The sequence below is a fragment of the Ammospiza nelsoni genome, chromosome 14, assembly GCF_027579445.1.
Source record: "Ammospiza nelsoni isolate bAmmNel1 chromosome 14, bAmmNel1.pri, whole genome shotgun sequence".
NCBI lineage: Eukaryota > Metazoa > Chordata > Aves > Passeriformes > Passerellidae > Ammospiza > Ammospiza nelsoni.
The window spans coordinates 14942275-14959157 of record NC_080646.1 but is presented as its reverse complement, the minus strand read 5'-3'; the positions used below and the strand labels follow the sequence as shown (position 1 = coordinate 14959157).

General features: G+C 39.8%; 1 protein-coding gene across 1 annotated transcript in view; it reads right to left on the bottom strand.

The window, feature by feature from the left end:
* The window catches only part of ENTREP2 (endosomal transmembrane epsin interactor 2), an 81746-nt gene that overhangs the window by 43207 nt on the left and 21656 nt on the right, over positions 1-16883 (bottom strand). Inside the window, exon 2 of the mRNA XM_059482320.1 lies at positions 7807-7863. The gene's annotated coding sequence lies outside the window, so the exon portion shown is untranslated. The remainder of the gene's footprint in view (positions 1-7806; positions 7864-16883) is intronic.

Below are 16883 nucleotides of genomic sequence, written 5' to 3'. Positions count from 1 at the left end.
AAGGGGAGTTGATAAACAGTGTCATAATAAGAGCTTCAAATATAATGCTTTCTGAATGGAATTTTGACCACATAAACCAGATATAAAATTTGCAACTACCTCATCCATATTAGTTTCATTTATCATTCCAACATACTCTCAAAGGAAGTAAAAACTGAAACTTTTAAAAAATTAACAAATAAGACACTGTGTGTCAAAAATGTTCCATGACAACAGCGGAACAGGAAAAGAAAGCTGAGGTTTAGGGTCTTTAGACATTTAGGATGCTAGGAATTAATTAGCTAAATTAGTTTTGTATGCAACAACCTGAATTTAAACAAAACAGATAAATCAGTAAATGAAAACAAATACATTTTCTTCAACAATGTGAGTAGAATAATAACTTCTGAGAAAATCTACATAAGACTGAATTTATACTTCCATAGCAGCTGCCTAATGGGTTCATCCACCTAAACAATACATTACTTTTTGCAAGTGTCACATTGCAGGGAGGATTTCACCTCCATGCACGTGTCAGAAATGCTACTCCAAGTAAATTAACCTTCCCCAACATCTGTAGCAGGATTCCCTGAGGAAATAAAGGCTCGTGTTGTCCTGCTGACAAGGACAGGCATCAAAAGCTCTGTGAGCAGCCCTTCCTGGCAGAAGAGTAATGAGACAGAAGCAGGATGTAAAGGTCACACACACAGATATTTTGCATCTGTCTTTCCCAACATATTAATAGCAATTAGCTACTCACTTGCAATTATTCTCATTAATTAACAACTGCGTGGTCTCCCTGAGCCCTCACACACCAGAGCTCTGACTCCATCCCTGAGGAGAAAAATTCTGCCAGGTGAGCAGGGTCAGGGGCCACAAGTGCTGGTCTCCATCAAGGGCACAGGAGCATTTTCAGCATCAGTTTCTGAGGCAAGGCTTCACGTGGGCAGCAGCTCTTTCCAATTCAATTGTAATGTAAACTCACTACAGTTCTGGCCATTTCAAGAAAAATTGCACACACATCTCCAAAGACAACTCACATTAATAATTTGATGGAGATCCAGCAGTAAGTGAACTTTAGGATTTCAAAGACCTTTCGTCATATATCTCAAGTAAAATTTAATCCATAATGCTGTTGCAGGTTTTATGGTACTTGAAATAAGGAAATCCAAACACTCAAGCACACACATGTCTAGCTCAGGATCTAAACTGTGATTTACCTGGCAAGCAAATCCCACTGAAATCAAAGTATTTTTCTCCAACAAGCACAAGATAATTAGATTCTCTTTGGGTAACAGTGTGTTTCCTTCCATCTGTCACACAAATAAAACTAAAATCACATGAGCTTTGATTGAGCACAAAGAGTGAGATATCCATCCCCAACTCCATCACACCTCAAAATACTTTCTATTAGTTCATACAAATATTTATTCTACTTTTAAAAACATTTCAAATGCAGCTCAGCTTGTCTCAAATTTTTGAAGCTAGCGTTTCCTCACCATTTGGAAACAAAACACCAAGTTTAACAAATAGCTCCCATGTTGCCCAACTAGCCAGCCCCAGCGATTCATAACACGGGATTCATTTTCCAAGGAGGAAGAAGAAATGCTGAAGCAAACCAGACTGTCACCAAGAAAGAGTTGAAGAAATTAGACTGTGCAAAGGCTGCCAAGAACTCCAGGAGCAGATGGGATGCAGCCTGCATTTCTAAAAGAAGGAGCAGATGAGATGAAAGAACCATCAGCAGATATATATGGAAAGGCTGTGAGAACAAGGGAATTACTGATGGGCTGAGGAGAGGTGACTGCAGCCCCCAAGGCACACTCTCCACTGCAGGCAGCAGCACTGGGATGGAGCTGGGACAGTTTCCCAGGGCAGGAATGTGCCAGCAGGAGCTGCTGCCACGGCAACACCAGGGATGGCAGCAGATGGGAGGAGCAGGGGCTGCTTTAGGGTCATTAAGAAATGCTTCTTTAGGAAGGGGCAGGAGTAACGCCCCAGCAGGGTTTGCCTGCTCCTCAGGAAAAGCTGCTTGTGGTCTTTTTAATCTCTGCCACTGGGGATAACTAAGCAGCACACACGGATGCGCAGCAGAGGGGTCTGGATTCCCACAGGAGTGGGAACATGAGCCCAGGAACAGGCAGCCTTGGCCAAAAGGGTGTCACAGAGATGCAGACAGAGACCTTGGCAAGAGAAAGCTTTGAGAACTGTTAAGATGTAAAAGAGGATGTAGCACATCCACTGGCATCTGTGGCATCTTTTCTCCACCACTGCAAAGATTTCCCTGATTCACTTCTTCTGTTTCCATCTCAAGTATTGTTTCTTACCCAGTTCACAACTTCACTGGGCCATTCTCCATTTTTTCCCCTCTTCCTCTTCTGTCTGGTCTATTCTAATGAAAGGGCAGTGGGGCTAGGTTTTTCTAACAGTTGTTTCATGATATTAAAGAAGACAGAAGGGAATCACCAGTCTAATAAGTTTAAAAAAATCAATAGGCAGCGCACATTTTAAAAGCTAAATGGATATATTAACTTGCCTGCAAAAACAATTTGGAACATGAATGCAATCAGAGTTTAGACAAATTCAAATTGCAAATTTTGAAGACCACACTTTTCAGACACCCTACTCAATCCAACAAGAGGTATTATTTCATGGCCTAAACCAACAGTTTGTATATTGGGAAAAGACCTCTCAGGACATCAGTTTGAAACAAATATAAAAGAGAAGCAGCTTCAATGAAACATAAATCTATTTTAAATCTACTTTCAAACAAATGTAACCTGGAATACAGCTATCACCAAATACACTAACCTCACTTCTAGATCCTGTCTCACAGATTTTTAGCACAACCCCAGCCATGCTGTAGCAGTGTGCACAGACAGATGGTGCAGTTTGGTGACCAGAGCAGTACAGACACCTTAGTGCTCTGTACAGCTAACCCTCAGGGAAGGGAGAACAGGAAGGCAAGAGACAAAGAAAACCTAACTTTGTCCCAAGTATAGGAAAATACTATCTACAGCCTACACTTTCTTCACTGAAATCACTCAGAACTAAGATACAAACCTAAAGCAATTCAGTTATTTATGGTGCTTGTGGCACTGAATCTCTGAAACATCAGAGATCCTACTGTGTGATTTCTTATTGACATGGTTTTGATCCACTTCTGTCTGGCCATCTAGGTCCTGTTTTTATCAAATCTTTTGATGTCTATCTTCCTCATAGTGCCAGACTCACATTTCAATTTCTCCTTCCTGTCCCAGTCCTCCACAATTCTCTTCCCCCTGATTTAGCATTCAGCTCCTCTGAATTTGGGTTGGTTTCCTTCCATGCTCCCAGAAAAGAGATCAAACTAAAACACTGTTCTTGATTCCAAACCCTGGGTTCACATCAGTTCTCACCAAAATTTACAGCCTTACATCTGAAGAGCTACTTTTTTACAGCACTTTACATCTGAAGAGCAAACCCAGCACTGGATTTGCTTTCCAAACAGAAGTTGTTTCAGTTTCCCAGGTTTCTTTTTGAAAGCAGCAATATCCAGCATTCGGCCCCTGCCCAGCTCATCAGAAACAGAAAAGCACAGGTATGTAAGATGCTCTTGTTCTCACCCAGTGTTTTGTTCACCTTTAAACCACTGCTTCAGCCTCAAAGACAAGTGTTTGTCTACTAGCAGGGTTCCTAATGAACATTTTGATCAAGGAATTCAAAGAGCACTCATGCTGAAATGCCACTGCAGAGTGATCAAGGGCCCTGTTAAGGCAGAGGGATGTTCTGCAGCTCCTCTCAGCATCACACAGGTATCAAAGTCAGCAGTGACACACGAGGGGATGGCAGCCTCACACTGCTCCTCTCCCACTCTGAGCACTCCTGCACTTGCTCTTCCCTGCAGTTCTGACCTGCTTATGCTGACATTGCCCCTCATCTACACAGATCATCCTTTTATTCCAGGAACCAACCTAAATCTCTGCTTGAGGGTGGGCACTGGAGGGAGGAAAATCACTTCTTTTTTAAAACTCAAATGTTCCTCTCAGATTTCATCTGAAAGGAAGCTGTAAATTCCCTTACAAGAGTTTGAAAATACTTGCCTCACCCCTTAAGCTAATCTAGGAGCTCAGGTTAAGCAGCATGGCCAAGAACATGTCAACACTCCACCTCACCCAGCAGAATATAGGAAACTTACTGTTATATAATACACTCTCTCTCTCTCTCTTTATATATGTGTGTGTGTATACACTAATACACTATTTCTATATATTTTAGGTTTCATCTCTTTCCTGAAGTTTGGTTATTTCTGCTGTAGTCTGCAATGATATTTAGTGAGAGGAGATAATCAATGAGGAAAAACATTTGGACCAATTTTACATCTTATGGGGCAAAAGTATATGTGAATGTATTGATTTTAAATTATTAGTAATTTCCCTTTTCAATGTAGATATTTTTCTAATGATTTTTACAGAAAAAAAAGTATTCAAGTCTGAATTTCAACTAACTCAAGTTTTTCACTGGAATTCTAGAAAGAAAAATCTCTCCTTTTGCAACAACTACCAAGCTGACCCAAGATGAATATATTCTTTCAAAGTCAGTTTTGTATTTGACTGAGCCTTACTATGGGTGCAGCCTGAAACTTTACACAGTTCATCCTTTTGCCTGACATGCAGGTTGAACTGCAGCTATTTAGGACAGCTTCTCTTATTTTTCTAAAATGAAGAAAATCCTATGTTCTTATCAAACACAAAAAAAGGCTTGAAATAATGGTAAATTTGAAGGGACATCACACTGAGTTATACATGCACTGATTTGCATGTTCACTGGTGCACAAAACTGGATCTGGAATGCACATTTCATAGTAAATGTTCTAAATAGCTATTCTGAGTAATCAAGATCATTTATTAATAAGTAGTATCACCTTGTGCTCACTGACATTCACAGACATTAAGAAACGCCACATTTCTGTTCATTGGAAAAAAAATTAAATCTATCAGTTTATTGTAAAAAACTTTCAGTTAGAAATGTAAAAATGTTTTTCTGGGGGCACCCAAATGCCAGATGGCAGCAGAGAAGCTTTCAACTCAATTCAGAGGCTGAAATAATCTCCTTAGCACAAACAGATTTGCAATTACCATAGATTAGATTGTAACTGAAAAATAATCTGACTGCACAATTTAAAGTTTTTTACAAGGCAATTCAGGTGAAGCTCCACAAGCTTCACAATTTTCAGACACTTCCATAAACCAAGAGGAAACAAATTCCTACTTTAACACTGCATTTTAACACTAAGCAGTGGTAGTGACACAGCCAACACTTGGTTTCCAAAAAGGGGACCCTTGAAAGGCTTTCTGAAAGCACTACCACTACCCTGAGATTTCAAAATGAAAATAGAGAAAGCTTAATGAGGAAACAACTGAAACATATGGAAAATATTGTTCAAAATCAATGTGTGGGCAATTTAAATATCTCCTTTCCCTGAGTGTTTCCTCTGGTAAATGTAAATATAGGTTTGGTAACAGACACTTCTTCCTTGCATGTATAAAGTATTTTGGCAACATAAGCAACTGATGGCTAGGAGGTGACCAAGAAAATTCAGATAAACTAACAAAAAACCTGGTGAATTTTCCAGATGATCAAGATTTGCAAAGACACTTTAGCAGGAGAACTTCTAAATTTCTGCACATTAATATTGCAGTAAAATGTCCTTAGCACATACACATTTGTAAATCTTTGACTGAATGCAGAATACAAAACAGCATTCATACTAATAGCTTATTAATACACAACTACTCTCAGTTTTGACTTTGGTTCCCAAGTGTTAAACTATGCAACAATACACTCATTTCTACACCAATACTGCATAACACACTTCTATGATACAGCCAGAAACTAATGGTTGATGAACAATCTCTGTTTAATGCTTCCTCAACTTCCTTGTTTTGCCTGCAGAAAATGATACATTTGCAAAGAACAGACCCAGCATCTGTGGGAAACCCCTGTATGGTTACAGTGCTGGGCAAGGCACATCCAGCAGTGTGGGGGCTGAGCCTGGCCAGCAGGAAAGCACACCCAGCCCCACTCACTGCCCCCTGCAGCAGGACTGGAAGGGAATTAGAAAAGCCCAAGTGAAAAAACAACTTGTGAGATAAAGATACTTTAATAAGCACAGGAAATAGGAAAGAAAAAGCCAAAGCAAGTGATGCTGTGTGGGAAAACCAGAAAGCTTTGATAGTGCACAAGTGCTGCTCAGCAATAGTCAAAACACTGGTTATTATAAACCAACTTTAGTCACAAATCCAAGATATGCATAAAACTGGCACCTTAAAATATTATCACAGTTTCACCAGTTTTCAGGACACGACAGATGTTGCATGTTTTAATTTTATATAACTTTATTCATAGCTACAAATGATAAATATATTTATCTATCTTTCTGCTATCACTCTCAGCAATGCCAGATTTTGTAACACACTGCAACAAAAAAGGCATTGTAATATATTGCAATTGATTGTCTAGCTGCTTATAGTAATATGAAATAGGTTAAAAGGTAATTATTGGCCATATGTGTTGAATAAACAGATCAGGAGGAACATGGCTCATTAGCATGTTGGTGGCACTTTGTGCTGTGAGCTTGTAAAGTTGCACATTATTAACTGCTAATCAGAACAGTCCCCCTGCACGCGTGGGGTCCAACTGCTCAAATGTATTTACAACTCAGCAAGGAAAACAGGACAGTTGTAGCCACTGTAAAACCACTGCACAGCTTAGTCACACACAGAAGTGAAAACCACCATCCCTGTCCCTATTCTTCAGCTGATTATTGTGTCACCGCCAAGGGCCAATACAGGAGATCAGGATCTAAATCAAGAGCATTAAGCTTACTCTTGGAAATAAACAATTTCCTAGAGCAGATTTTAGGAAGATGAGCTGTTCTGCAAACATCAATGTTACCATTACAGTTTCCTCCCTTTTATCTCCATGTCCTTATTACACTGACCATGACTGCCTATTTACATTTCACTGAACCAGTCAATATTAGAAAGCCCAGCTGAATTTACAACATGCAAGGGAGTGTTCAGGAATCACAGAGGACAGGTCTCAACAGGCCTGGATAACATTTCTGATGTGTGAATATTATTTATTCCAATTATGTCATCTCTGCCTACTGTCTGGGTTCATAACACTAAAAGATATACCTGCAGTTCTAATCAAATTTATTAGTACAAGACTCTGCATTTCATACTGTCCATTATGCTTTTTATCCCAGAACTACCTTCAGTACTATGCTACAAATGTTTTGTGTTACTCTGTCACACATGCACACTGTTCCAAAGGCAATGTTTACTTGCTAACACATCCTTATTGACAGTCACCACGTGTTTTTAATGAGCTTGATTTCCATCTAATACTGCTTTACATTAATGGGCTAACAAACTCTATCAGCATGCACACACAAAGAATGGATCACTGCTCATTATACAGCAACTACACAAGGCTCACGACAGAAATATTAAAATGTGGCTGAAAATCATTCTGCAGATGAAGACAACTACTAATTTGGAATGGGCTTTTTTCCATTCAGATACCAGCTAAAAGATTACTCTGCAGTGCATTTTTAGGCAAATTAAGTTAAATGCAAAGGTACAAGCAGAGCAATAGTCTGTTTGTGAGACAGTAGAAAATTACTATTTTCACCCAGGTGGTTTATACATTACAACTTCAAAGGCTTCAAACTTTTTGTACTAAGTGTTTATAAATATCAGGATACACAACAGCACTGCAAACCATCCCCACAGACCATCCGGCTTCTCTATAAGGACAAAAGCACTGGGAGTTGCTCACCACAAGGGACAGGGGCCTCTTCCATGAAACAACACCAATCAGTCCTGACAACAGCACCTGGAACAGAGAGCAGAGTTACTAAAGAGGCACGAGGCTTATACCAGTGTCATTAAAACACAGCAGGTAAGGAGATCAAGTTAATACACAGCCATGATAAGTGTTTCCAGAAAGCTGGAAACCACATACTAAAATTAAAATGCTTCCCTTTTATTCTCAATAAGAAATAAACAGAATTCATACTATGCTGCTTTTAAACAATTTTCAATCCAGCTGCCAGATTCACTCAGTTGTGATCAGATCACAAGAAGTTCATGAAAACATTTCTTCTCTCCCAGTCCCAAATACTATCAAAAACTAAAGGAGAATAAATGTTTCGGGCAAATTTTCTTGTGAGCTCTTACCACAACTGAAAATGAGCTATAAAGGGGAGTAATGACAGAACAATCACAAAAACATCCAGGTATCTAGATAAATTAGCAAAAGGGTTTTTTGTTCTGCTTCACCCACCCAAACAACCTCCCCACTTGATCTTATGTTTGAGAGAGGACCCATACATTCATTAAAACTTGGATTTAGCATACAGATTAGCATATACATTACTCCCTATACTACAAACCAAAAGCAAGCAGGATTCAGACCTTTATGCACCTAAGCTAATCTTAGCTATTTTTAAATAAATGCAAATTACAGTTGAGTCACCATAAGCTTAACATGTGGTTAAAAATGGAGGAAGAAACAAGAAATGGGGTGAGAGATATTGACCCCAGTGTGGGAGAAAAAAAGTGGAGAGGAGCCTTTTCATTAGAACACTGAATTACAAAAATAGCAAAGTAGAATCCAAATAAAAGAATGAGAGAAGAGAATGCACAATATATTTATTTCAAGAGTCCAGAGTGTCATTTTTTCACCTCAGCTTGTGCAAAGAGTCTGTGTAATAATAACTTCTATAGTTGGCTAGTCACCTTTTCCCACCCCATCCTGCTTTCCTAACAATCATTTGGGTGTAAAAATAGCAGAGTATAATAAACAAAAATGCATCTATACCTGGCCACTGCAGGAGTGATGTACACTGCACTGGGAAGCAGGCTGGAAACAACCCAGTCTAGGGGTGCTTGGTGGGAATGTGGAGAAGGAGCTGTTGGTTCTCTGGAGCAGCTGCACTGAGGAGCGCCCAGTTTAAGCTTTCACAAAGTCTGGTCTGTGGACACTCCTACTGTGAGCATGTTTCAAGCATTTTTCACAATCTGACAATATCCACAGCTGCAGCAGCTGTTGAAAACATTATTCAGAAAGACAACATGTGGAAAATGTGCCTTTTGGTATTTTCTTTAGTAGCTATGCCATTAAAAAAGACCCCTCAAATTAGGGGTTTTTAGTGAAAGCCCAGTGTTAGTTTCTAAATGAAGTACAAGTGCAACAGCTGGGAGATAAATGCACAGTAAAAATGAACCAAGACCAGCACATGGATATCAAAGACTGTCCGGATAAAGCCTACATGCAAATGTGCATAGTTTGTATTCCACAGCATTTCCTACAGCAGAGGAGTCACACACTTCTGGATGGTGGCCAAGTGAAAGAAAATTCGAGAATTCCATCTTTGCCATTAATTAAATGTGCTCACACAGCTATGTTAGCTTATTATTACTGTATGATAAGTTGGCTCTGGGCTGATAATCCTGTAATGTGCAACTGCACTCAGAAGGTAAAATGACAAGGTTAGCCAGTTTATCTGCTGGCTAGACAGCACATGCTCTCAAATAAATGGACTGGCTGAAATTGTGAGGTTATTAAAGAAAACCCTTTAGGAAAAGAAAGAAATTGCATTCCAAACCAGAGGATGTATTGATACACACATAAAATATTTATAGGTAAATCAGTATTCAGCAAGTCACATGGTCAGTGCCAAGATACTGTAATCACTACCTATGAGCAGCAAACCTTTACTTTCATTTACTGTGCGACCTCCCTTCCATGAATTAAACCTCTACCCCTCCTGTCTTATTTGTGGCATTGCAGAGGGTGCAAGAAGGAAGCTGATCCCTTTTGTTCAGCTGAACTACAGCTGTGTTTGACCTTTAGAGAGGCCTTGTTGGATGAAAGAGGTACGTGTGTTTAGGTTTGGAAAAGGAGAGCTTTGTGGCCCTCACTGTACTGGCTCTCCATGCAAAAGGTCAAGCACAGCCAGGCCCCTTGATAAATTTGCATTAATTAAAGACACAAGAACTCAGTGTCCCACCTGTTTAATATTGGCATTATAAGAGGTCACCTCAACAATGCTGTCATGTAATTTACCAACCCCCATTAGTCCCTCGTGTTACCCAAAAAACTTATTTTGCTTTGAGGTGCCTCTACTCCCAGTGCCAAGCACCTCACATTAACCCACAGTGGGCACAGCTACGAAACTGGGAAAAAAGCACACAGAGGATATCACATCATGACATTTAGCTAGAATACACCAAATTACTATCAAAATAGAAATCTACAGATTTCTCTTGATATTGAAGATGACCAGGAATTTAAGAACAAAACCAAACCAAACCAACAAACCCAAACAAACAAGTAAAAAACCCCACAAAAAACCCCAAACAGTCTTAAGGTTTTGTTTTCTCTTCAGCTTAAACTTCTTATAAATACAACGTTAACATTAAATACAGTGAGCAGAAACCCTACTTTATTTCTATACAAAAGTAGCAATTATTTGAAAAGTAGTATGTAATTTACAGGCCCAAAATGTCTTACAGTAATCACTCAGAATATTCAGCAGCTCAGCATTGCAATCCATATGGCTTCATGTGCTTTTCAAAAATCACTATGTCACTATGTATATTCTGTGCACAGGTTTTTCTTTCTTAAATAAAAAGTAAATTGGTGTTTGAGGATTTTAACAATCCCTTAACATTGGCAATGTGTTTGGATTTCAGAACCTGCAGAGTACATTTATCTACAACTTTGGACCCAACTTCCATCGGCTGAATTGTAGTGAACCTCCCCATCCCACAATAATTGAAATAAATGACAGCTACTAAAATCATTCCAAAAAGTAGCTTTGTCAGATTCCATAAGGAGAATTCCCACAGATATATGCAGATATATGTACCTGCTGATTACTACAATGCTGAGGCACAGAGAAACAACAGAGTACAGCAGTGCTGACTTCTGCAGCATTAGAAATGCAGCAACTCAACATGCCTACGAAAACTCCATTATCAGCAGTGCAAGTGGTGCTCACGCATGACAAAGATGCATTTACTTTAACAGGCACAGACTGAGGCAGGACAAAACCAGAAGGTAAAATTACTTTCCAGTACAGGGACTGCAAACAAAGGCTTAGCCCTTGATGGTGTCTTTTCCAGCATTCTGCCTCCACAGTCTGGTGAATCCCTAGAAATTTAGAAGGCTTTGACTTTGAATATGGGACAGATCAGATGATGCAATCTCTCAATGTATCCGAAATCACCTCCTTTCCAACTCTCCACCTCCAAAGTGGCTCTTGTAGGTAACACATTCTCCAGTGTGGTTCCTTTAAACTTCTTTTCTGAACTACACAAACCTCTATTTATATAAATATTAAATAAAGCCATACTGGGTATAGTGAAACACTATCAAGGTACAAAAAAACCCATAGAAACTTAAAATGACTGACATGTATGTATTAATTTGCTTAACAAAATGATTTTTTTTCCTTAGTTAGACTTGGCATCTAGAAATGGTTTTCTAGTCTAATATAGAATATGAGTTATAGAATTCATGTTCTGTTTTTATTTATATTTCTCCAAGTTTTATTCTTTATTCTTGCTCCCTTGCTCAGCCTGGTACAACATGTATCAAGTCATTTGGTTATTTTCTACCACTTTAGGTGTTAGTCATGTTTTCAGTTTGTAAAAACAAAACCAATTCTCTAAGCAATGGATTCAGTCACATGAAAATAAGCATACAAGTTCTTCACAGCAATTGCAGAAATTCCTTCTCAGGCCTCTTCTAAGAACTAAATTTATGTGTTTACAGAAATCTGTGTTTGTGTTTCCAAAAAGGTGTGTTGTGAAGGCAGAAACCAGAGAGTTTGTGACTGCACATCAGACAAACACCACCAGGGTGGGCCAGGCAGAGCAGGCACAGCACAAATGGCAGCTGAGTGGAGAGGGCAGGGCAGGAGTTGGGCTCCAAAGGGAAATCCCAGCACCCCAGTGCTTTTTGCCAAAGCACAACAGCAGCTGTGCTCCTGCACCAGGGCCTGAAGCCACTGACCCTTCCCAAGGCTCCCCTCTCTGGGCTACAGCAGCACACACTACTGCAGAGGTTATTTGTGTAACTCAAATGTGCCTGCAAGGGTGGAGTTCTATTGTACCTTAACAAATCATATCCCCAAGGGCCTTTAGGTTTAGGTGTAAAATAAATAATATTCACACATCAGAAATGTTATCCAGAGAGTCTAAAACAATGGCTGAAATATCTTCCAGGATGATGTCTCTGTGAAATCTACCACAGCCCTTGTAAAAAGTAGACAATTATTAAACAAAATGTAAGCATTAAATACTGTGTGAGGAATGTCACAACTAGCATGTACTCAGAGACTATAAAAGCATGACATTACTACCAGAGCATGAAATCTTCTTATAATAACAGTCTCTGCAGCATCTGCAATCCATTAGTGCAAAATGCTGGTAAAGTTAAATACACACTACAGGAAAAAGAACTGTGCTGCATGGGAATAGGGGAAAGTAACTGGAATAGCCCACCAGTAATATTACTCTCCATTCCAATTCCTAGAAAAACAGGAAGGATGAAAATCTCTTGGGGTGAGGGTGGTATGAATGCATTAACAAGTACCAGAAGAAGAAAAATGCATATACACACACATACCCATGAAAAATGTATGGACAAGTACAGAACAGTGGCATGGTTCTGGAATGGTCTTCCAGGAAAGTCATCCTAAAGAGTGGGTGCTAATAAAAATCATACCATTACAGCATATTCAAAACACTGCAAAAATCAGTCATGGGCTAAAGAGTTTTTTCAAATAGTTAACATAAATATTTATTAGCAAATATGCAAACTGACTGTTCAACGTGCAGCTATCACTAGAATCCAGGCACTGCTCTCTCATTTAAAGGCTCCATCCCTATAAACACAAAAAGCACAAGTGCCACCAGACTGCAGCCACCAGCAAAAGATCTGGACACTGAAAGATAAATACAAGCAAGCCAGCAGCAACCAGAAAGCCACAATGATTTAAGCACAGTTTTGTGCTACTTTATAAAAAGTCTCAGTGTGTTCCTGACTCACAAACACTACATCATAGCTGAGTCGCTCTCATTTATCCACTGTGATCCTAAAACTAATCTAATTCTAATTGCCATGGAAACAGGAGCAGAGAAACAAAATCCCTCGGTGCCCCACAAGAACAGGACAGCAAAATTACCTATACATTGACACAGCTACCAGAATGTATTAACAGCACACAGTTCTGATCTCATTTTAAGCTCTAGGGTGAGATTTTTTTGGTCTTGTCTTTGTATTCCTATCAAATATTCTCCATACCCATCAGGAATCTGCTTGATACACATCTGTAATTTGCTTCTAAAAGGAAACAATTTAACATTCAGAGAAAAACAAGCACTGATGGAGCACATATATATCAGAATAATATAATTTTCAATTATAAAAAAAGTCATATGTTATGTATTTGTTACCCTTCTGAGTGCTTCAGAACCATTATGCTCAACTTCACTAAAATATGCAAACTGTATTAAAAGCTATGGACAGGGATTTAGATAAGATATTAAGCACAGAGCTGATATGTCAGTGACTCACAATGCAGTCTTAATTCTAATCTGGTTTTTATTAAACATCCTCACAGAACACACCATTACATTATCTCCTATGCCCCATAACGTAATCCATGAGCATTAATAAGGCACACAGCCATTAGCATAAGAGTATTTAAACAGAAAGGTAACTAAGCAGTGTGGAACCAATCCTCCAAGCTTGCAAATGTATTAGAGTATTTGTGAACAAACCTGAAATAAACAGATGACTGAAGAGCAAGCTCAATATGTGCTGTTTCATAGGGGAAGAGTTTGAACACAGAATAAAGTCTATTGAGACACTGTAAGGGATAACATAAGATGATTTTGTGGCTCTTGGACAATTCAATCTAAAATAAAGTTTCCTCACAACCCAAGCAACTTCCCTTCTCCAGAATGACCCATAGATGAAACAAAAGAACACAAGGGCTTTGAGTAACAGTGCTGCAGAATCAGATGCTGTGTTCCACAACATTTAAAATGAAAGCCAGAGCAAGCAATTATTTCACAAATAATTGACTGAAGAAATGTGCTGCCCATACATGATATTCAGCATCTCTACATTAGCTCAGATCAAGTGTGGATAGCTTATCGATTCCTTGAAGCAGGAAGGGTTTACTGAGGCAGCAGTCAAAAGCTTAATTAAAATGCACTGAACCAAAGAAATCAGTGAAATTAGAAGCAGTTTGTCCAATATGATAGATCTGTATGCAGGTGTTGTAAACTCAAGTGTCAATTCTTCCCTCATCTGAATATTTATTTTCTTGGGCTTTATGGGCATTCCATGCAATAGATTTACAAAGATGATTTCTAACAGGGACAAAACCTCCCCACATACAAGTATATTGAATTTCCTTGCCAAAACTGCTGATACATTTTTAATTGTTTGTAATGAAAGAAATAATGCACTTGAAATCATTGGGAAGCTATTATGAGTCTATAAAATGAATCATGCTTTATTTCTTTCATGATAGTTACATTCCTTCAAGGGCAGAAAGTGTGAAAACTTTAATTTATCTTAATTCCAGTAATGAAGGATGCCATATTTTTTTATTACTAAGGCAAAGGTATACCCAAACGGTAGCAGATCTTCACTTCCAGAATTTTCATTTTATGTTTTATTGTATTTTTTAAAAATTTTATATCCATAATGTTATTGTGACAAAAAGAAAAAAAAGAGAGAAATTTCTTTAGACATTCCCTAATCGGTTTTCACACCAATCTTGACTTGTATCATTGTCTCAGTACAGAAAATTATTCTAGAAATATTGTTTCCCAGTAGCATTAGGAAATTACTAATAAGATTTTTGCTGCTGGGCTCTTCCAATAATTATAAGGATGAAGACTGAGATTGTTTAGATAACTGAAATGAGACAATGGCTCTTTCAATTACTGACACAATTTCTCAGGGGATGAAAGCTGAGGTGTATTATTATAAAGCAATCCAAGTATTGATAACAAGAGCATTTTCTTTGCCTCAAACTCAGAAGGGCTCCCAAATGCACACAAAAAGCAACACCTCTGCACATCTCTAGTGCAGAGAAAGGCCCACTCCTCCAGTTCCATAGATCTTTTGGAGATGTATTTCCAACTGCAGTGCCACAGGGCACATGCAGGGAGATTAATCAAAAAGCAATAGAGCTCACAGTCTAACGAGCACGATCAGTGCTTGCCCTCCAGGCCGTGCCACCAGATAAAGGAAAAGGTTAAAGATGCACAGGCAGCAATGAGACATAAAGGAGCAGAGTAAATATTAAATGGTCACATCAGATAAACACTGTCTTCCTGGTGAAAGCCACTGACACTGCTGCTTTCACCCTCATTCCTGAGAGAGCCCTTCCCAGGCAGCTCCAGCTCCAGACTGCTGGTCTCCACCTCCAGAACAGGACTTAGAGGGAAAGGGCAAATGGATTTGGATAAACGCAGGTTTAATCAAGGATGGAGAGATGCCTTCCAAGCATGCCAACAAACCAAGGGGTCTCAATGAATTTCATGGCAGGCTGCACATGAGCCAGCAGTGCCCTGGCAGCCAGGAGGGCCAAGGAGTCCTGGGGGGCCATCAGGCACAGCATGGCCAGGCAAGGGAGGGGATTGTCCTGCTCTGCTCTGGGCTGGGGCAGCCTCACCTCAGTGCTGGGGGCACTACTGGGCACCACAATATAAAATACATTAAGCTGTTAGAGAGGGTCCAAAAGAGGGCAACAAAGATGTGAAGGTCTGGGGGCAAGCCACACCAGGAATGGCTGAAATCACTTGGCCTGCTCAGCTGGAAGAAAAAGAGACCAAGGGGAGGTCTCGTTACAGTCTACAACATCCTCAGGAGAGGAAGAGGAGGGGCAGGCACTGATCTCTCCATCACAGACAGGACTTGAGGAAGCAGCATGAGGCTGAGTCAGGGCAGGTTTAGGTTAGAGATTAGCAAAGTTTTTCCCCCAGAGGGTGTCTGGACACTGGCACAGGCTCCCAGGGCAGTGCTCACAGCACCAGCCTGACAGAGCTCAAGAAGTTTTTGGACAATGCTCTCAGGCACATGGTGAGATCTTAACAGTGTCCTGCACAGGGCCAGGACTTGATGATCCTGATGGTCCCTTCTCAACACCTGTCCCCCAGTTCCAAATCTATCTGAACGAGTTTTCTGCTAAGACAAGATCAGGGAAAGTACCTGCAGCACCTGGTCCCCCCCAGCCTCAACGGCACAGGATGGAAACCCAGCCTGGAGCCACTGTAAAACATTCCTGCCTTGTTCCTGCCCAGCATGCTCACAGGCCTGAACTCCAGCCACTTAAACCTGCCAGCAGCAAAATGAAAAAAGGAAATCATGCTGATACAGAGTCAAAATAGACTGAACAAAGAATGTAATGTCTTTAGAATAATTTAGAGCATTGCCTCCTTTCTTAATTATAATAACCTCATTAGTTACTATTAAAGACTTAAAATACATTCTTTGACATGTTGCATACAAGTTACAAGATACCTGGTTTTGACAGCCCTTGACAATAACTTATAAACATCTCTAATTGGTTTGGAAAGAAAGACAAAAGGACTGGGACAAGCTGAAAAGAATGTATCACTCCAGCACCACAAACCAACCATGAAGTTCTACCATGCACCCACAAGAAAATGAGTTTTCAATGCCAGGAGCAATGACAGCCACCAAGCTTCACAGAATATTGGACTGACCTAGGGAACAGGCAGGAGCTTTTCTCCCACCAAGCTCTTGGGCAGCACAGTGACAGGGACTTCCAGCTTGAGACTGCACAACTACTTGGCAAA